Here is a 22,881-nt window from a genome sequence, read left to right as displayed (position 1 = left end):
ATTAATTTGTGTATTTGTATATTTTATGTCATCTTGTGGTTTGAAGGAACAAAACGTTCTGTGCACGGTGAAGTTGTTATACGTTACAACTTGCGTGTGTATTCTGGAAGTTCTAAAGGTTCGACGCCGTATGTCAGTGTGCGGCAAGCGGCGGAGGGTTAGCTGCTTTCTTCCCTGAAAATGACAGCCTCTCACGCTCTCATAGAATGGACGACTGGAACAAATACAAGAGAGGAAAACAGAGGCGCCGGACTGGTGGTTTTGGCATCGGGCGTCAGCGCCGGTGGCTGCGGAGTGCGCATGCGCCGGCGGGAGGGGGGCGTCCCGGGCGAGGCGCCGCGGCGCTGTGGTCCCCTCCGCCGCCGCCGTCGGCGTCGCCGCAGCCGCTGGCGCTAGCCAATCGCCCGCAGTCGGTGCCCGCGTCGCGCGCGACCAACCGCCAACGCCGCTGCCGCGCCGCGCTGCGCTGCGCTGCGATAAACTCGCGCCGGTCGCTGGTTCGCAGCGACCTCCTCACTACCGTCGTCATTACCTAGCCTGTGTCCTCTGGTCAACTCGTCTCCGTGAGACGCCAGTGGATAGCCACTGCTCGGATCAGGGCAGTCGACAGTTCCCGACACAACGTCTGCCACGTGTAGCTGACGATGAGACTATCGGCAAAGGAACGTCTGTGCTGAAGAGCTTCGGTGCTCAGGACTCTGCGCTCTTATACCTGTCTGCTGCCGCCAGCATCCGCATCTAGGTGAGCATTTTGCGGAAGTTAGCCGTTTCTCGACATCCTTGAATGTGTGTTCACTGAGTCGTTGAGCATCCTCAGCTGTATTAACAGAGCGGGGTACTGACTAAAGCTACGAATGTCTCTAAGTTTTAATTCACAACAATGTTGCCAAAGTATGCTCTTAAATGACAACACGATCATCAATTATAGGACAAGTAAGTACCGTCAAGAACATTTCTTATATGATCCATCTCATAAATCTACGTATTTACGACTTAGTTTTCATGGTAATTCGCGTAAGTATCCAAATTCTTTGAGTTGCTCCTGAATCGTAGCCAAATACTTATCCCTAGTCTATATTTATCGTGGCAGCATTTCGTGCAAACTTACTTTACAAACCAACTGTCACATCTGTAGGAACAAAATGTTCTCGCGCCATCTTTCGCCAGTTTGTTTGAGGCAGTAACCTTGTTAATCAGTGCTAACTAACAGTCACTGTTAAACGAAATCACGCCATTGTCAAAGGTTTTCGATTTTTAACCTCTTCCGTTGTTGCAGTAGAAAACTGTTTATCCATGTAATATTTTTGTTACTTGTAACTGACGATACAGAGCGCTGAAAGTCTTTGCAGTTGCTAATGATACCTCGTGGAAATTTGAGCAAAGTGTTGGCACGCATATCATTTGCGTTAAATGGCTTCTATTTGCAGGTAAACGTCACCAGTTCCGTGTGCCATAAGCGATACGGGGAAGCGAAGAGGCTAGGACCATTTTGTGCTTTATCTCGCTAATCAGTAAATTTCCTAAAAGAACGGAAATGTTATTAGAGAGTATTGCATAAGATATACTTAAGGAGAACGTGACACAAACATGCGCTGCAACCTCAACCGTTACAAAAATTCATATGTTAGTAACTTTCTAGAATGAGAACGTCGTTACCACGCTGCTTTGTTTTATCATCTATTCGTACTTGAAGAGCAATTTTCAAAAATGCCACTGCCACAACCCTATTTGCAATGCCGATACTACTAACTAACGTCTAAATTCTACTTTACCTTGCACACAACCTCTAAATACAAGGCAAAAATGAAATGAAATAGTATGAGAGTTGGCGTAATACGGCTTGTAATGGAGCAAAATCTATAAAATACAACAAATACGAGGGCGTGTTGAAAAGTAATTCCTTGGAGTTTTTGTGTGAAAAATCTTAAGGCTTTTTAAATAAATCAAACGTTACCATCGTTCTATACATTTATACTTCACGTGTACATCTTTGCAGCCCTCTGCCCCCAGGGATTCAGAATTGTAGCGTATAACTTGGCGCGGTCTAACGTAACAATGTCGGTGCGTGAGAAACAGCGTGCTGTAATCGACTTTCGAATTCGAAGAGTTCGTTCATACATGGAGCATTCTAACCTTTAACATGAAAATGCCATATCACACAGGAGCGCAGCAGACATCTGCAACAATCCGACGCCTTGGCTTCACTGTCATCGACAATCCACCATACAGTCCCGAATTGTTCCCATGCGATTTGCATCTGTTTCCAGACCTTAGGAAGACTTGACTTTCATAGTGACGAAGCGGAGCAAGCAGTGAAGCTGTGACTCCGTCAACGAAGTCATTCTGCATAGACGGTAATAGTGAGCTTGTATCTCATTGAGAGAAATGTGTTTGTCACCCGGACAAAAAAAGTAACATGTTAATGCCATTCGTTTTCTTTAAAAAGCTGTAAGTGATTTTACATACAAAATTCGAAGGCATTACTTTTTAGCACGCCCTCGTAATTTACTGGCGCCACATATTTTCCAGCTGCTTCAAAGAACTGTGTGTTGGAATCACTTGAGAGCATGTGTTCATGATTTTACCTTTAGGAATTGTTCACAGAACCGTGTATGACTGTTACCTATAAAAGTAGCCGGTGACTTAAAAAATGACTTACTTTTAGAATTACGTCAGTCTTCATAATCAGATTGTCACGTCAATATGATTTTAAACTGACAAGTGTAAAGAGAAGCTATCCATGAACATGAGAGCTATAGAAGATGCTCCGTAAATTTAATCCATCCACTGGACTGCCACAGAAGAGATTCAGTACATTTTATCACATAATCTGACGCTATGATCTTTCGTTGTCGAAACGAACTCAGAATTCACACAGCCGAAATACCACCACACCAACCGGCAATTATGCAGCATCAGATTCTTGAGAGAGCGAGTCGTCGGCTCTTAAGGCGGGCCAGGTGGGCAGAGATTCTGCGGCGGCCCACTTCACGGCGCGCCCTCTGGACCGGGGCGGCTCGTGCGGCCGCGTCTGCAGACTGGCTGGCGCCGGCCGCCACGTTGCAAATGGCGTGGCGCAGAGGCGAGCGCGCGCCGCATTTCCCACTAGTGGCTCACTGGCTGGCGGGTAGCTGAGGGCCTGCCAGTCACGGCGGACGGGGACGGCCGCTGGCGGCGCGATCGATGTCTTCGGCGTGACCGCCGGCTGCGTGTCGCTCCCTGCCCTGGAAGCCTCATTGAATATTTATCTACCCAAACAATGAGCACCTTGGGGTCGCTTCAGCGGAAACTTAAGCAGGATCGTTAGATTTTCTTCACGACATCGCAAGGAAGGTGCCATCGTAGAGACTTTATGAGGTCTTATTGAGTGATGAAGGAAAGTTTTATTGAGATTACTAGGTGAAATTTACATCAGGAGGAACAAGGAGCTCGGAGGTACAATGCACGGGAACTTCTTACGGCTCTGCCATCTGTGACATTTGTAGGAAAATTTGGAAACTTGTGGTAAGTTCTACTGGACCAAACTGCTGAGGTCAGCGGTCCCTAAGCTTACACACTACTTAAACTAACTCATACTAACTTACGCCAAGAACAACACACACACCCATGAACGAGGGAGGACACGAATCTCCGACGAGGGGGAGCCGCGTGAACCGTGACAAGGCGCCAAAGACCTCGCTGCTACCACGCGCGGCCATCTCTAGGTGATAGCTATTTACTGACGTGTAGGCCAACAGGACACCCCTAGTACAGACAAACAGCTATCAACGTAGTTGCCATTCACCAGCCTTGACCACACTGACCACACAGTCTCAAAAAAAAAAAAAAAAAAAAAAAAAAAAAAAAAAAAAAAAAAAAAAAAAAAAAAAAAAAAAAAAGGGAAATAAATAAATAAAATAAAATAAATAAATAAAAATGTTCAAATTTATGTGAAATCTTACGGGACTTAACTGCTAAGGTCATCAGTCCCTAAGCTTACACACTACTTAACCTAAATTATCCTAAGGACAAACACACACACCCATGCCCGAGGGAGGATTCGAACCTCCGCCGGGATCAGCCGCACAGTCCATGGCTGCAGCGCCTTTGACCGCTCTGCTAATCCCGCGTGGCATCACACAGTCTATTGAAAATTGAATCATAGAATTTCTTTTTGTCTTTTAATTGGTTAGTGATAATCAGCAAGGTTTTCCACAAATAAACGACGTCGGAACAGCGTGTAACATTAAAGTAAGCAGCTGCTTCTTATCCTGATCTGTAGATGGCAGATGTCGACTGAAGCGAGTTATTTGTTGTGTGACTGTTCCAGTACACAACCAATTAGAGATCAAGAATTTCTGTCAGTCAGTGTGTTGTTCTCCACTGCGACCAGAATATTCCTTTTGTCTTACTATTAGCATCAAACCGCCTTTCGAGATCTTGCGTTACCGGTACACACGCAACTGTATGTGCTAACAGTATGTTCCAGTATGCTGCGAATAAAAACGGGATTCTTCTGGCGCTCATGCCTCCGGTTCTATTGCTGACAGAAAGGTAGGGTCAAATATATTGTAAAGGCTTGGGCTAGGTACCATTCGTACGTGCGACAAAAGAATCGTCATACTGTAATTACCCTACAGCACATTGCCAGTTTTTGAATTACACGCTTCCTTTAACTTAGGCAAATGTTTCTTTTCGTTTCTTTTTTGCATCAGATGTCCTCTACGGCGCGCCTTAAGCAGTTTAAGAAAGCATCATTTAGTTCATGGGCGGTTTCTGAGAAAGCAGGAAACAAGCGTTTTAACAATTTTTCACCACCTTCAGCACCGGGCACCTAAATAGCTAAACGCAACAAATTGCTCAAATTTTAACAGACAGTTAAATAGAAATGCCATCATCCCGTTTAAAAAAATCTTTATCGGTTATTGAGAAGCACCCCAAAACCGAGACACGGCTTCCAAGACGTCTATGCACAGCAAATGGTTCAAATGGCTCTGAGCGCTATGCGACTTAACTTCTGAGGTCATCATTCCCCTAGAAATTAGAACTACTTAAACCTAACTAACCTAAGGACATCACACACATCCATCCCCGAGGCAGGATTCGAGCATGCGACACAGCAAATGGCTGTTATTCTTATGATATATTGCTAAGATCCCGATCTCTAACAATCTTAAAGATTTTTCTTGATATCTTTATTCGTTCCCGAGACACAGCGGTTCAAATATGCCATTACTGTACACGTAAAATACTCAGGTAAAATGCGGTGTGGTGCGGAAACGTAGTTTATAAAGTGACCTAGGACGGAGAGAGATGTGTAAAGTGTTTCTGTCACTGTCAGAAGGGTACTGTGAACTCCATGTTGTAGTACTGAAGTGCATGCAAATTTTTGTGTATGTAAAATCAGGTCTGAGGTGTAAAATTAATTTTGCTTAATTTCAAATTCACATAAGTAAACTACCAAAATTTTATTGACCTACAAAGTTATTTTCATGTGAATGAGATTCCTTGCTGTAGCAGTGAAGAGAAGTGTACCAGCGGAAAGGAGACTATGCTCCAGTTTAAATACTGACTGCAGTGGGATAACACCTGCCTCATTCTACCTTTCTCGGCACATTTAAAAATTATAAAAAAAAAATTATGCAAACGTATTCGGTCTTTTTATACTGTGAGAGAAAGAGACAGTGGCAATGCAAAATTAACGGAAATGTAATAAATGCTATAAGACAGTGGACAGTGGTTATGGTGTTGAAAGAGTGAAGAGGACAATGACAGTGTGAAAGAAAGAGACGGATACAGCTGTTGTGTATCATAGTTGATTGTGACAGAACAGTGGTAGGACGAAAGTGAAAAGTGCCAGTGGGAGAGGAACAAAGAGAAGGAGAAAATGGAAGTACGTGGGAACCAGTGATAATGAGAGACGGAGTCCACGACAATGACAACGAGGACGGGAGAGACAGTGACTATGAGAAGAGACACCAGTAGTGGGAAGGAATGAATGAGATAATAGCTGTAAGAGAGAGCAAGAGGGAGGCAGTGGCAGTGAGAGGAGGGAACGAAGGACACTACGACTGTGCCACAGGAGACAGTGACAGTGGAGAGATGCAAAGAGACAACGACAATGAGTTGGGCTGTATGAGTGCGCGAGAACTGGCAAGCGGGACTCGCTGGGTATGAGCGACTTACTGCGATGGACTAGTGGGTGTGAGCGAGTTACTGTAGAGTAGCTTGTGGGAGTGAGAGATGAGTTGCATGTTAAGAAGACAGCGAATATGTTCGCGTGCCAAAATTTTTTGGGAAATTTTTTAGATGCTGAGGAAGGTTGGATAAGGCAGCTGGTACCCCACTTTTCAGTCTTTTAAACAGGATCATATTTGCCTTTCTTGTGCTCCAGCAGGAGTATTTTTTCCGCTGGTGGCTTAAATGATATTCTGGATTCATTTTATTGTGCTTCATTTAGATATTATCATTTCATACTGTCACGTGTAAAACCACATCAAAGCTAAAAAGGCGGGAGTCCAAGTTATGACGCCGTGAAATTGTATCCTCAGACAACCAAGGCCGCCCAGCCGATAGTATTTATTCTGGGCGAAACTCTGCCGGAATGATTAAACGACAGATCCTTGAATACTTGTGGAGTGTCTGAGATTGACGATATGCTGGCAATTAGGTCTTTTGTGAGACAGAAGATAAGATTCCCGGGAAATGTTGGCAATGAAAACATAATTTCATGTCGGCGAAGAAACGATTTATGCCAAGGAGATGTACAATGAATCACTTTAATATTTGGGCAATCTATGACGTAAATATGTGTGCATTATCTCTAACGTATTTGTCAGTAAAGTGAAATAATTAATCATTTTGGGATACTTCGGCGTATTTATTTTCAAAATATTGCTCACAGATAATTATTAGACGCAAAGAAATATTCAAAACCGAAAGCTATGTGCAACCAAAACCCAAGATCCTTCTTACTGATTTAACTAGCATACTTGTCTTCTTCTCACTTCTTTCAAATGTTCGTGCACTCAAGCCGTATCCCAGTCTCTTGCTTTATTGGTCTTTGAGCTGTCCTCTTCCTACAACCTTCTTATCATAACAGCCTCTGCCTCATTTTTAGGCAAACATTTCTGTGAAATCTGAATAGAACAAAGATGCAGGTATTGTAAAGGCATTTCAATAATATTAGGGCAGTTAATAATGTTGTGTCTAGACAAGACAGCCTAGACACAGTGAGAGGAAGCCGAAAGGCACGCGCTAAGCTAAAGCCGGATGGCGGGAGGTCTGAAACAGGATACGTAATGTATGCTATAAAGAAAAGTACGTAGCTTCTGGAATACTTAACTTTAATCCATCCTTTTGGTACATCTGGAGATTGTGGCGATACAAGTGAGACTCTTCAGATACATGCAATGTTACTAATGGCGCCTTGCTAGGTCGTAGCCATTGACTTAGCTGAAGGCTATTCTAACTATTGGCTCGGCTAATGAGCAATGCTTCGTCCATGTAGTCGCTAGCAAAGTCGTCCTTACAACTGGGGCGAGTGCTAGTCCGTATCTCGAGACCTGCCTTGTGGTGGCGCTCGGTCTGCGATCACACAGTGGCGACACGCGGGTCCGACATGTACTAATGGACCGCGGCCGATTTAAAACTACCACCTAGCAAGTGTGGTGTCTGGCGGTGACACCACAAATAACACTGAAACTGTATGCGTCATACGCTTCAGACAGTTATGTTCGTACTATCTAGAGCGATATGGGACACTGTTTTTCAGCAGTTTCTAATAAAATATGCCCTACAATAGTCAGGCAGCTTTAATCAAACCTCGTCAATAAATGCTCGTTCGCCAACTGCAGCTCAAGATACGGGGACTATTCGGAAAGTAAGGAACGAGCGGTCGCGAAATGGAAACTGCAGTGAAAATCGAAACTCTTCTACACTCCTGGAAGTGGAAAAAAGAGCACATTGACACCGGTGAGTCAGACCCACCATACTTGCTCCGGACACTGCGAGAGGGCTGTACAAGCAATGATCACACGCACGGCACAGCGGACACACCAGGAACCGCGGTGTTGGCCGTCGAATGGCGCTAGCTGCGCAGCATTTGTGCACCGCCGCCGTCAGTGTCAGCCAGTTTGCCGTGGCATACGGAGCTCCATCACAGTCTTTAACACTGGTAGCATGCCGCGACAGCGTGGACGTGAACCGTATGTGCAGTTGACGGACTTTGAGCGAGGGCGTATAGTGGGCATGCGGGAGGCCGGGTGGACATACCGCCGAATTGCTCAACACGTGGGGCGTGAGGTCTCCACAGTACATCGATGTTGTCGCCAGTGGTCGGCGGAAGGTGCACGTGCCCGTCGACCTGGGACCGGACCGCAGCGACGCACGGATGCACGCCAAGACCGTAGGATCCTTCGCAGTGCCGTAGGGGACCGCACCGCCACTTCCCAGCAAATTAGGGACACTGTTGCTCCTGGGGTATCGGCGAGGACCATTCGCAACCGTCTCCATGAAGCTGGGCTACGGTCCCGCACACCGTTAGGCCGTCTTCCGCTCACGCCCCAACATCGTGCAGCCCGCCTCCAGTGGTGTCGCGACAGGCGTGAATGGAGGGACGAATGGAGACGTGTCGTCTTCAGCGATGAGAGTCGCTTCTGCCTTGGTGCCAATGATGGTCGTATGCGTGTTTGGCGCCGTGCAGGTGAGCGCCACAATCAGGACTGCATACGACCGAGGCACACAGGGCCAACACCCGGCATCATGGTGTGGGGAGCGATCTCCTACACTGGCCGTGATCGTCGAGGGGACACTGAATAGTGCACGGTACATCCAAACCGTCATCGAACCCATCGTTCTACCATTCCTAGACCGGCAAGAGAACTTGCTGTTCCAACAGGACAATGCACGTCCTCATGTATCCCGTGCCACCCAACGTGCTCTAGAAGGTTTAAGTCAACTACCCTGGCCAGCAAGATCTCCGGATCTGTCCCCCATTGAGCGTGTTTGGGACTGGATGAAGCGTCGTCTCACGCGGTCTGCACGTCCAGCACGAACGCTGGTCCAACTGAGGCGCCAGGTGGAAATGGCATGGCAAGCCGTTCCACAGGACTACATCCAGCATCTCTACGATCGTCTCCATGGGAGAATAGCAGCCTGCATTGCTGCGAAAGGTGGATATACACTGTACTAGTGCCGACATTGTGCATGCTCTGTTGCCTGTGTCTATGTGCCTGTGGTTCTGTCAGTGTGATCATGTGATGTATCTGACCCCAGGAATGTGTCAATAAAGTTTCCCCTTCCTGGGACAATGAATTCACGGTGTTCTTATTTCAATTTCCAGGAGTGTATTTGCAACAGTTAGCTAGACCTTCCAGTTACTTCTCTACATAACTGCCATCCCGACTTAGAGATCAGTGTACCAACTTTCTAATATCCTCGTGATAGAAGGCAGCTTCCTATGCTTTTGTACTCTGAACTGCAGCTCGTTATCTCTCCCAAAATGTGGTCTTCATACCCAGCGGCACGTACGAGCACAGAGGAACATCAGAGGGATCCAGACCCGGGCTGTGTGGTAGGTGATCAAGCACTTCCCATCGAGAGCGCTCCAGCAGTGTCCATACTGCCGCTTCAGTGTGCTTGCCGGCCGGGGTGGCCGAGCGGTTCTAGGCGCTACAGTCTGGAGCCGCGCGACCGCTACGGTCGCAGGATCGAATCCTGCCTAGCACATGTATGTGTGTGATGTCCTTAGGTTAGTTAGGTTTAAGTAGTTCTAAGTTATAGGCGACCGATGACCTCAGATGTTAAGTCCCACAGTGCTCAGAGCCATTTTTTTTTCAGTGTGCTTCCGAGAACTGTCATGAAGAAGGAACTGCATGACAGGTACATTACGTGGTGTTGCATGAAACCAGGCGAAATCTTTCGGCAGGCACCCATACTTGGCGAGAGACACTATTTTCTAGACATCCTTACACGCTCACTGTGCGCTCAGAAATGAGATGAGAGACGTGACATACTAGAGACCGGAGAACTAGAGACATTGTCCAACACATCTAGACAAAACTTCATCAGATTTCCTCAGTGGTTTCGTTTCCCGACGGATCGTTCCTTGCTTTGCGAATAGCCCACGTGTATAAGCTCAACAGACAAAAATTAGTCACCCGAGGGCGCTCACACAGAAGAGTAGTTAAGCCTTTACAGATATTGCGGCGATCGAGTCACGTGCTCAATCGCGCACGCGGCCTCTATGTGAGCACAACGCAGTAGCGATCAGTGGGATATTTACGATTCAGGCGGACGTTGTACGAAAACATGGTAAATGTAAGGAGATGACAGAGCGGCAAAACTGGAAATCGTGTTTGGCCGTGCCCATGGCCATGCAGCGTGTGAAGTTGCTGGATTTATTGGCGGCGGACTGTTCAACGTGTCTGTAGTCAGTGGTATAACACACTTGGCCACGAAACACGGCATCGGAATTGCGTCCAGAAAAAAGATCCTGACTGAGAGGGACCGGAGACTCTTTTTGTAATATAGTATACATTTACGTACGCGAGCATTTCAATTGGCGTTAGGTGTGTTTTCGATAAGACGGCGCTCCTCATGTCCTGGAGACTGCTATAGTTCTGCGTGTGACCTGTTTCTGATGTAAGGGGGTGACATGTATTCGCCATCGGCTGGAGATTAGGGAAGACACGAGACAGCAGCAGCATCCGATAGCGCTAGATCGTGGATGCGCGACCCTTGGGATATTACACCTCCGAGGTAGTGCAGGCACTGGACTTTCCACGTTCAACTATTATGGTGTACCATGCGTAGGGAAAGATGGGGTAAAGAGGCCATTCTGAAGGAAATTGAATTTTCGCCAAACAATGGGTATTGATAGAAGCCTGTTACTTACATATTTTGAATCTACGTATTACATGGTATCACACTGAATGTTTGTAAGTAAAAATATGTATAATGAGTACGACCAATATTCACTGTTCTGAGTCCTTACGTAATGTTCACTTTTTTCCAGCCTAAGGGCATAAAACAGCCAGCATGGATGTATATACTCCGAAAGTGGGCAGCAACGTTCTTTTGGCTGAAGTAACTCCACCGGATTGGCGTCTGCCTTTTAGGTGGAAATACTTTGCTGTTCTTGAATTGATCAGTCAACGCTTTCATCCACATTATAAATGTGACGAGGAGGATCAAATCGTTTTTTTAGCAGTATTTTAAGGATATCAGAAAATTTGTCTACGTTGATCTTGCTAATTACTTGTAATGGTGCTGCCTTTGTCTGCCATCTCCGGCTCACTTCTAAGACGATGCTATATTTTCTCCGCTCTCCCAGCTAGAATGCTCATCTCCATAGACCTTTCCTAAAAAATTCGCTAATTCTCTTTTTCATTTCAAAAACATAATCAACGATCTCTTGTTTTTGTTCTTTACTGAAAGCACACCATAAGGTATCCTTAATCTTTTTGACACCTATTGTATATTTTTCCCAAGAACACTTTATTTCAGCGTATTATGTCGAACATGAAATTTATTTGATGGTGAAGAAGGGATCTTATCCTTCTTCCCCGCATCAATAGCATTTTCTACCGTAACAGAGGCCCATGATTGTTTATCTGACTTCCGGACACATTTTCTTGATGTCCTAGTGCTTGCATCAAAACCAAACCGCTACAGCAGACTGCAGTCAATCGAATATTTGTATTAGCTCAATTGTAACAGAGCGGAGTGCATTATGTGTTCCCATCTCTCGCCGTGAGAGGGTACCTCCAACGCCGTCGAACATTTTTGTTTTGGTCGTCCAAATATTATGGTTACGGAGAGACAATGTTGCATGGTCGTACTGACCTCCAGATCTCTGAACACGATTCGATCACTAATCAACGTTATTGTGACTCTGTACTCCCTCCCCATGTGCGTCTTTTTTATGGCCGGCCGGTGTGGCCGAGCGGTTCTAGGTGCTTGAGTCTGCGACCACGCTATCGAAACCTCAGATGTTAAGTCCCATAGTGCTAGAGCCATTTGAATCATTTAATTTTTATGGACGACAATGCGCGACCTCCTCGAACAGTGCATGTGGAGGAGCTCTTGGGGCGAGAGGGTATTCGGCGAATGGACTGGTCTGCGCCTTCACCAGACACCATCGAGTAGTTGTGGAATGCGTCTGGGAGACATGCGTCCACATGCACCAACGACCATCCAGCTGTTGGCTACGGCGCCGGTGGAGGAGTGGAACGCTCCAAATGGAACGCCCTACCACAGGAACTCCTTACCAATCTTGTGGCCAGAATGGGAGCACATGGCAGAGCATGGATTGCCAGCAGCTATGATTACACACGCTATTAAGCACCGTGAACCGCCTTTGAAATGTCCAGGAGACCATTATAAATCACCGTGACTTCGGTGTATTTATTGTCTTTCAACAAAAACGTCATTTATGTTCGTCTCATTTCGAATTTCTTTTAGTTACCATCCGTACTATAGCTACAACAATTCCTTAGGTTTTGCACACCATTTTATGCAAAGGATTTAGAGGTCAGTCTGTATTTAGAGGAACGCTTCGAAATGGGTTTCATCATTATTTCTCACATGGAAACTTTACTGTCAAAAACAAATACACCACGGCATGACGAACTATACACGCTGCAATATTTTTCGACGTAGTCACCACCGATATTGGTACTCAGGTTGTAGCGTGCAATCGGCTTGAAAAAAACCTCTCTGGTAAAACTCGGTGTTCCGGGATGTGGGAAATTGTTACACAGCCTGTTCAGTCTCAGCACTGGTTTGGAAGTAACGTCTAGTGAAGGAGGCTCTCTATGCAGGAAACAGGTGAAAGTTCGGTGCGGCAAGATCGGGGCTGTATATCGAATGATTCCACCTCTCCCATCCGAAGTGATCTTGTGTGAGCCTTGCAGTGTTTTGTTTTGCGTTGTCACTCAACAGGCCTGGTTCCTTTCGCCGAAAGGCGGACCTGAGTTTTGTGAGTTTGTTGCAGTAGTGTATCACTTCGACGGTCTCTAGCTGCAGGAAATCAACACTATGTCCTGGACTCTAGCAATGTTGTTTTCATTCGTGGATGTAAAGGGACGCCCACTTTGACCTTATCCTTCCCAATCTGTCTTCCTTCTCTGAACGTGTAACTGCAGTGACCAACCATTTGGCGAGACAAAATCTCTTTTCCATACATGGTCTGTAGGCGTTCATGGATAACGAACACATTAGTACCACGTGACCATTCGTACCGGATAACAAGACGCACTTCATTTGGAAGCACATTGTCAGTTCACGTCCGTCTGTCATCGTGATGTGTACTCGAATAACCTCGGGCACTCTCTTCTTCGGTGGTTTCCACACGCGTCACTCCCCCGCCATTGACGCCGTCGCTGAAACAGCAACGTCTGTGGACTGACATGGCGTTTTCTTGTGCTACCTGGTGTACCATCTTCCCTTTCAAAAACAATGACGAAAGCTACTTTCGGAACTTCCCGTGTAGTGTACGTGATATACTGAAGTGTGAACTCTTATTGGGGTATTACACATTTCGTACAGATTACAAGTGAACTGTTGCCGGCCAAAGTTGCCGAGCGGTTCTAGGCGCTTCAGTCTGGAACCGCGAGACTGCTACGGTCGCAGGTTCGAATCCTGCCTCGGGCATGGGTGTTTGTGATGTCCTTAGGTTAGTTAGGTTTAAGTAGTTCTAAGTTCTAGGAGACTGATGACCGCAGATGTTAAGTCCCATAGTGCTCAGAGCCATTTGAACCATTTGAACCAAGTGAACTGTTCGGACAAGTGGACATCTTTCCCACATTTCGCTATGGAGTAGTGTGGCCACATTACCTGATCGATCCTCATAGGGGCACAAAAGGATCACGGATGAAACTATCAATACGAAAGAAACAACAGGGAACTACATTTGTGAGTCAATATACCTTGTTTACCCACTGACACTGAAAAAATGTTTTACTCTATTTTTAAATGAGATAACAACAAAATTATAAACGAGTTATCTTTCATCACAGAAATGTAAATTAAAAGAGTTTGCACAAAAAAATAGCGTGAACAGGCTTCCTCTGTCAAACTAGGAATGATCATGGTGTATACAATTAGCATGAGCACTTCTCGGCAGGTAGCAATGCTCTTCAGGACAAAAAAATATGCAGTGGTCACCTTTCTCGCCCTGAACGCTTTACCCCAACTTCCCCTTCCTTTGTTGAGGGAAATCTATCGCCACCAGATGTCGATGTCGCGGGCATTAAGAAGCAGAAGCGATGTCCCTCCGGCCCCGCACTTTCTTGTTGACCATCATAAAGTCTTGTACTGTTGTTACTGTGAATGATGTAGTTACGATAAAAGATTCACAGAATGCGGATGTGCGAGGTTTCCCACACGTCTGGATCCGTACACTAATTTATATGTTCCCATCTAGGAGATAATAGGCATAAATCTTCTATAGAGTAGTGCTTTACGGCAGAAAGGAGTTCCACGTCAAACCGCGTAGAAAAAGACCTTTACGACAGTATGGTATGAAGTAGAGTAACTGGTGGACTATACTTGTCAGCTACGGTAATTCAGGCATGGAGATAAGGACTTCTTTGTTATTTCGGTAGTTACTGGGCACCAACAATGACTCTTGCTGATAACAACAGTCTCATTCCTCAACAAACCCGAGTCTTTATCAGAGGGATCAATTTGAATGTATGGTGGGCCGCTTGATCCTTTTTTTTTTTTTTTTTTGGTCATCAGTCTACTGACTGGTTTGATGCGGCCCGCCACGAATTCCTTTCCTGTGCTAACCTCTTCATCTCAGAGTAGCACTTGCAACCTAAATCCTCAATTATTTGCTTGACGTATTCCAATCTCTGTCTTCCACTACAGTTTTTGCCCTCTACAGCTCCCTCTAGTACCATGGAAGTCATTCCCTCATGCCTTAGCAGATGTCCTATCATCCTGTCCCTTCTCCTTATCAGTGCTTTCCACATATTCCTTTCCTCTCCGATTCTGCGTAGAGCCTCCTCATTCCTTACCTTATCAGTCCACCTAATTTTCAACATTCGTCTATAGCACCACAATCAAATGCTTCTATTCTCTTCTGTTCCGGTTTTCCCACAGTCCATGTTTCACTACCATACAATGCTGTACTCCAGACGTACATCCTCAGAAATTTCTTCCTCAAATTAAGGCCGGTATTTGATATTAGTAGACTTCTCATGGCCAGAAATGCCTTTTTTGCCATAGCGAGTCTGCTTTTGATGTCCTCCTTGCTCCGTCCGCCATTGGTTATTTTACTGCCTAGGTAGCAGAATTCCTTAACTTCATTGACTTCGTGACCACCAATCCTGATGTTAAGTTTCTCGCTGTTCTCATTTCTACTACTTCTCATTACCTTCGTCTTTCTCCGATTTACTCTCAAACCATTCTGTGTACTCATTAGACTGTTCATTCCGTTCAGCAGATCATTTAATTCTTCTTCACTTTCACTCAGGATAGGAACGTCATCAGCGAATCTTATCATTGATATCCTTTCACCTTGTATTTTAATTCCACTCCTGAACCTTTCTTTTATTTCCATCATTGCTTCCTCGATGTACAGATTGAGGAGTAGGGGCGAAAGGCTACAGGCTTGTCTTACACCCTTCTTAATACGAGCACTTCGGTCTTGATCGTCCTCTCTTATTATTCCCTCTTGGTTGTTGTACATATTGTATATGACCCGTCTCTCCCTATAGCTTACCCCTACTTTTTTCAGAATCTCGAACAGCTTGCACCATTTTATATTGTCGAACGCTTTTTCCAGGTCGACAAATTCTATGAAAGTGTCTAGATTTTTCTTTAGCCTTGCTTCAGTTATTAGCCGTAACGTCAGAATTGCCTCTCTCGTCCCTTTACTTTTCCTAAAGCCAAACTGATCGTCATCTAGCGCATTCTCAATTTTCTTTTCCATTCTTCTGTATATTATTCTTGTAAGCAGCTTCGATGCATGAGCTGTTAAGCTGATTGTGCGACAATTCTCGCACTTGTCATCTCTTGCCGTCTTCGGAATTGTGCGGATGATGCTTTTCCGAAAGTCAGATGGTATGTCGCCAGATTCATATATTCTACACACCAACGTGAATAGTCGTTTTGTTGCCACTTCCTCCAATGATTTTAGAAATTCTGATGGAATGTTATCTATCCCTTCTGCCTTATTTGACCGTAAGTCCTCCAAAGCTCTTTCAAATTCCGATAATACTGGATCCCCTATCTCTTCTAAATCGACTCCTGTTTCTTCTTTTATCACATCAGACAAATCTTCACCCTCATAGAGGCTTTCAATGTATTCTTTCCATCTATCCGCTCTTTGCTCTACATTTAACAGTGGAATTCCCATTGCACTCTTAATGTTACCACCGTTGCTTTTAATGTCACCAAAGGTTGTTTTGACTTTTCTGTATGCTGAGTCTGTCCTTCCGACAATCATATCTTTTTCGATGTCTTCACATTTTTCCTGCAGCCATTTCGTATTAGCTTCCCTGCACTTCCTATTTATTTCATTCCTAAGAGACTTGTATTTCTGTATTCCTGATTTTCCCGGAACATGTTTGTACTTCCTCCTTTCATCAATCAACTGAAGTATTTCTTCTGTTATCCATGGTTTCTTCGCAGCTACCTTCTTTGTACCCATGTTTTCCTTCCCAACTTCTGTCAGTTACCTGTGTCAGTCAGGTGTTAGGCTGCAGGAATACAGCTGGCACACCCAGTCACATTTGCTGACGTTCAAGGACTCGCCGACGTTATACTGTTTGCGAGATGTGTGTTTCAATTTGCCATAGGTAGTTAAGGTTCCACGACGAAGTCTTGTTTTTAGCCAGTTGTGTTTCCACTAATGCTTGGACCTACGGTCCGGTTATCTGTGTCGTCGAGCCTTGCGAGATACCTACTTGTACAAGGCCCACTGTCTGTTGCGAGGTAGGAACCATATGTCTTCACAAAGCAACAACTAACACACGATGTCTCACCGTAGTAACACGCACAATAATTTAAGATACTCTTACAGCATCTGTTGGCTCGCACAGCGATTGTTTCTAATAAAATTTTATATCATAACAGTGTAAATGGTAACCTTTTTTATTTATCAGTCTCTCACTAATTAGAGAGATAAATTTGCCATGTGGATCATACGAGTTAACACAATTGTAATAAAAATAACAATCTGAAAAAATTAACAAATATTTGAAATATTCGTACGTTCATCGATGCAGCATAGATGCCAAGTGGCGATGTAGCACCGTCCTTGTTACGAGATTAAGTGTTTGTTTGGATGTATAGCAAAAACCTATATTGTTGACAGCTACCTTTATTGTCTCATGTACTCAACAGCTTTTAGAATATGAGTACCGTAAGGTTTTAAGCAGCCACTAGGAAATGATAAAACTCTTTCCTTAGATGACCGCTGATTTAATTGCAGCCTTACACTAAATGACTATGTATATCCTATAGGATAATCTACAGATCTGTCAAAGATCTTTTATAGACCCTGTATTATTATAATGATTTTTTAATATTACTGATTACGAACTCACGGTTTTGAAGGGGATGTCTCGGTCCTGATATTAACTATGGATTCTCTGAAAGGCACTTATCGAATGCACAATGGCTATCCTCTAAGCTGAACGTGGCAACTTACAACAGGCATCGATTGTGTGAAATCGGTCTTGACCTATAAAATAGACCGTAATATTTTATTTTGTGTTTATTGAACCTGATAGCAGCTATTGCCCAAACTGCTGAGAAGATAATGGTAGCCATTTCAAAATAGTTTTCTTTCTCTATATCAACAGATTTGTGTATCTCCTGACTCAGACTGCTATATTTACATGATAAAGGTGCCCCTCTTTTCACTATCGGTGCTATTTCGCTTTGTGCTAACGTCCATAACGTCCATGGCCTTACTGCTACTGGACACTATCTTTCCCTACGTTCGTTGGATACAAAACCTACAAATTCTTTCCCGATCGTCAACATCAACTATGTCCTCACTCACAATTACTTCTCTTTTGAGGGTATCAACTGCAAACAAATCTGGGGTGTGGCAATATGCACCCATATGGCACCATCCTGTGCCAAACCAATTCTTCCTAACCATCCAAAATCCCAAACCCCTCACCTGGTTCAGATTCATCGATGACATATTCGTGATGTGGATCGAGGGTGAGAACACCCTATCCACGTTCCTCCAGAGCCTCAACACCTTCTCCCCCTTCGCTTCACCTGGTCCCTCTCTACCCAAAAAGCCGCCTCCCTCGATGTTGACCCGCACTTCAAAGATGGCTACACCAGTACATCTGCCCACATCAAACCTACCAACCACTAGCAATAAATCCAGTTCGACAGCTGCCACTCATACCATACTAAGAAGTCCCTTCCATGTAGCCTATCCAAGCATGACCGTCGCACCTGTAGTGACAAGTAGTCCTTCTGACAATAGTCCAAGAGTCTCACTGGGCCTTCACAGACCGCAATTACCATCCCAACCTTGTTCACACAGCTCTCCTCTGCGGGACCTTTCCGGTCACCCACCACCTCCCATAGTCCCACCATCCAACCCTACTAGCCTTCCCACCCTTTCCACAGTCGTATTCTGCCGCCCACTGTACCCATCCAAAATCCTCATCCTTCCTCACATAACTCCTACTCCCAACCCCTTGCCTCATGGCTCATAACCCCATAATACACCTATATGCAAGACCTGTCCCATACCTCCTCCCACCATTACCTACTCCAGCCGAGTCATAAGCATCACCCATTCATCTAAAGAAGGGCTACCTGTAAAACCATTCATGCGATCTACAAGCTAATCTGCGACCACTGTGCTACATTCTAGGTGACCATGGCGATCAACAAGATGTCTCTACACACGCACGAAATAAGCAATTGCAAATCTGAAATGCTAGTACATTAATAGTCGGTACAGGTGTAAGAATGTTGAACGCAAGCATAAAAACGTACGTGTATTGTGCTTTACAGGTGTTCGTGGGACGTCAGTTTGTGGGATGGGGTTCACTGGCCGTTGCACTTCGTCGTTCAATACAGGGACAATTATTGCTGGTTGTGGATGACGCTGGAGATGTCGTCCGATGATGTCCCATACGAGCTCGACTGGAGACAGATCTGATGACCGAGCAGGCCAAGGGACATGTCAACACTCTGTAGAGCATGTTGTGCTACAACAGTAGTATGCGCGCAAGTGGTATCCTGTTGGAAAACATACCCCAGAATGCTGTTCATGAATGGCGCTGCAAAACAAGTCACCGGATTGATGTATAAGTTTGCAGTCAGGGTGTATGGGAAAGCACGACAGTGCTCCTGCTGTCTTACGAAATCGCATCCCGAACCATAATTCCAGTGTGTCTAACGCGCGCACATGTTTGGTTGCAGGCTCTCAAGTGGCCTGTTTATAACCAACACACGGCCATCACTGGCTCCGAGGCAGAACCAACTTTCATCAAAAAACAGACTTCCTGCCCTCCAATGAGCTCTCGACATCACTGAAGGCGCAAAGGACGGTGGTCTGGGATCAGTGAAAGGCACGATACAATGTGTCTGGCTCGGCTCTGTCCTTGAAGTAACCGATTTGTAACAGTCCGTTGTGTCGCTGTGGTGCCAACTGCTGTTCAAGTTGCTGCCGCAGATGCAGTACGATGCGCCAGAGCCTTACGCCCAACACATCTGTCTTCCCTCTTGGTACTGCCACGTGGCCTTCCGGACGCCGGTCATCTTCTCATGACCACCGCTGCCAGCAACCATATACAGTGGCTACATTCCTGCTAAGTGCTTCTGTAATTTCGCGGAAGGAACATCCAGGTTCTCGTAGCCCTATCACACAGCCTCGTTCGAACTCAGGTGTTAATAACAGCATCTTGGTCGCGTTAAAGGCATCCTTGACCAACATAATTCACCACGTCCAACCTCGAAGGTAAGTAATTCTCACGACTGTTACAGCGTGTATTTAAGGCATACCTGATTTGCACCCTCATAGTGGCTCTAATGGCGCTACTCTTATGCAACTGGCGGGACATTTGAATAGAAATCGTCTTTCAGATGCAGAAATACGCCTACGAACTTTTGTTTATGTTGCTCAACTTTTTCTGGTGTTGCGATTTTTTGCCGTCAGATTATAAAGGAGGATGTCCTGTCTAATTCAGTGATTCATCATCGCCCATATCAACCGCTAGGGATAAAAGCCTGAAACGTGGAGAGGGTGTTTATCTTACACTAAAGGGGTGAAATAGGGGATGGAAGGTTTCATGAAAATATGTCACTCTAAGACAATTCTGAAGCTAGGATTATGAAACATGGCACTTGATTTCTCGGTAAGAAATAAGAAGTTGTGAATCAGAATTTTTGAAAATTCAGCCCCAATGCGGGAGAAATATCGGATGGCATTTTTTTAAAACAGATCATTATTGAAGAAATGCTAAAGAATTTTTTGAAGCTGCGTCTATGAAAATCAATACATGAGTTCCCAGTTAGAAATAAAGAAAATAGAGGTTTCACGTATTTCGAAATTCAAACCCTAATGGGTTAAAGTAGGGGGTGAAAATTTTCGTGGAAATGTTTCATTATAAAAGAATTTTTCAACCTAAATGTATGAAAATTTGTAATTGGTTTATCGGTTAAAAATTAAAAACATATTTTTTTCAGTATTTTTGGATATTCTGGCCCTAAGACGGTGGAACAGTAGATGAAAAATTATCTGAAAATATTTCTTTTTATTCAAAGGTTTTTAAAGTTAAATCCATGAAAATTTGTATGGGACTTCAGGGTTACAAATAAAGATATACATGGTAGCGGATGAAATTTTCCATGGAAGTACCAGAGCTCAAGAGGCAGGCTTAATCAAAACTTCCGACTCCAGCTACCAGAACAGTTTTTTAGGCAGAAGTACATTCGGAAAATGTTGAATCCTGCATAGTTGTGAAAGATGGGGTGTCTAGGAAACCTTCTTGTCGGATCTCTGGACAACAATTGAAGAAAATCGTATTAATCAGTTTTATTACGAAAAGTACGTGACAGTCCCCCCCCCCACCATGAACCATGAATCTTGCCGTTGGTGTGGAGGCTTGCGTGCCTCAGCGATACAGATAGCTGTACTGCACTTGCAACCACAACGGAGGCCTATCTGTTGAGAGGCAAGACAAATGCGTGGCTCCTGAAGAGAGGCAGCAGCCTTTTTAATAGTTGCAGGGGCAACAGTCAGGATGATTGACTGATCTCGCCTTGTAATATTAACCAAAACGGTCTTGCTGTGATGGTACTGCGAACGGCTGAAAGCAAGGGGAAAATACAAGTAAAATACACTACTGGCCAGTACAATTGCTACACCAAGAAGAAATGCAGATGATAAACGTGGCCGGCCGCGGTGGTCTCGCGGTTAAGGCGCTCAGTCCGGAACCGTGCGACTGCTACGGTCGCAGGTTCGAATCCTGCCTCGGGCATGGATGTGTGTAATGTCCTTAGGTTAGTTAGGTTTAAGTAGTTCTAAGATCTAGGGGACTGATGACCACAGATGTTAAGTCCCATAGTGCTCAGAGCCATTTGATAAACGGGTATTCATTGGACAAATATATTTTACTAGAACTGACATGTGATTACATTTTCACGAAATTTGGGTGCATAGATCCTAAGAAATCAGTACCGAGAACAACCACCTTTGGCGGTAATAACGGCCTTGATATGCCTGGGCATAGAGTCAAACAGAGCTTGGATGGCGTGTACAGGTACAGCTGCCCATGCAGCTTCAACAAGATACCACAGTTCATCAAGAGTAGTGACTGGCGAATTGTGACGAGCCAGTTGCTCGGCCACCATTGACCAGACGTGTTCAGTTGGTGAGAGATCTGGAGAATGTGCTGGCCAGGGCAGCAGTCGAACATTTTCTGTATCCAGAATGGCCCGAACAGGACCTGCAGCCGGCCAGTGTGGCCGTGCGGTTCTAGGCGCTTCAGTCTGGAACCGCGTGACCGCTACGGTCGCAGATTCGAATCCTGCCTCGGGCATGGATGTGTGTGATGTCCTTAGGTTAGTTAGGTTTAAGTAGTTCTAAGTTCTAGGGGACTGATGACCACAGATGTTAAGTCCCATAGTCCTCAGAACCATATGAACCATTTGAACAGGACCTGCAACATGCAGTCGTGCATTATCCTGCTGAAATGTAGGGTTTCGCAGGGATCGAAAGAAGGGCAGAGCCACGGTCGTAACACATCTGAAATGTAACGCCCACTGTTCAAAGTGCTGTCAATGCGAACAAGAGGTGACCGAGAGTAACCATTGGCATCCCATACCATCACGCCGGGTGATACACCAGTATGGCGATGACTAATACACGCTTCCAATGTGCGTTCACCGCGATGTCGCCAAACACGGATCAGATGCGACCATCACGATGTTGTAAACAGAACCTGGATTCATTCGAAAAGCCGGCCGGCGTGGCCGTGCGGTATAGGCGCTTCAGTCTGGAATCGCGTGACCGCTCCTGTCGCAGGTTCGAATCCTGCATCGGGCATGGATGTGTGTGATGTCCTTAGGTTAGTTTGGTTTAAGTAGTTCTGAGTTCTAGGAGACTGATGACCGCAGCAGTTAAGTCCCATAGTGCTCAGAGCCACTTGAACCATTTTTTTTCATTCGAAAAAATGACGTTTTGCCATTCGTGCACCCAGGTTCGTCGTTTAGTACACCATCGCAGGTGCTCCTGTCTGTGATGCAACGTCAAGGGTAACCGCACCATGGTCTCCGAGCTGATAGTCCATGCTGCTGCAAACATCGTCGAACTGTTCGTGCAGATGGTTGTTGTCGTGGAAACGTCCCCATCTGGTGACTCAGGGATCGAGACGTGGCTGCACGATCCGCTACAGCCATGCGGGT

General features: G+C 45.3%; 1 long non-coding RNA gene across 1 annotated transcript in view; it reads left to right on the top strand.

The window, feature by feature from the left end:
* The first annotated feature begins 431 nt into the window (after nt 1–431).
* Nucleotides 432–22,881, top strand: part of LOC124607125 — a 502,395-nt gene continuing 479,945 nt past the window's right edge. The window contains exon 1 of the long non-coding RNA XR_006978778.1: nt 432–742. This is a non-coding gene — a long non-coding RNA (uncharacterized LOC124607125). The remainder of the gene's footprint in view (nt 743–22,881) is intronic.

Source organism: Schistocerca americana, chromosome 3 (genome assembly GCF_021461395.2).
Source record: "Schistocerca americana isolate TAMUIC-IGC-003095 chromosome 3, iqSchAmer2.1, whole genome shotgun sequence".
Classification (NCBI taxonomy): domain Eukaryota; kingdom Metazoa; phylum Arthropoda; class Insecta; order Orthoptera; family Acrididae; genus Schistocerca; species Schistocerca americana.
This window is presented reverse-complemented; position numbering and strand designations above follow the sequence as displayed.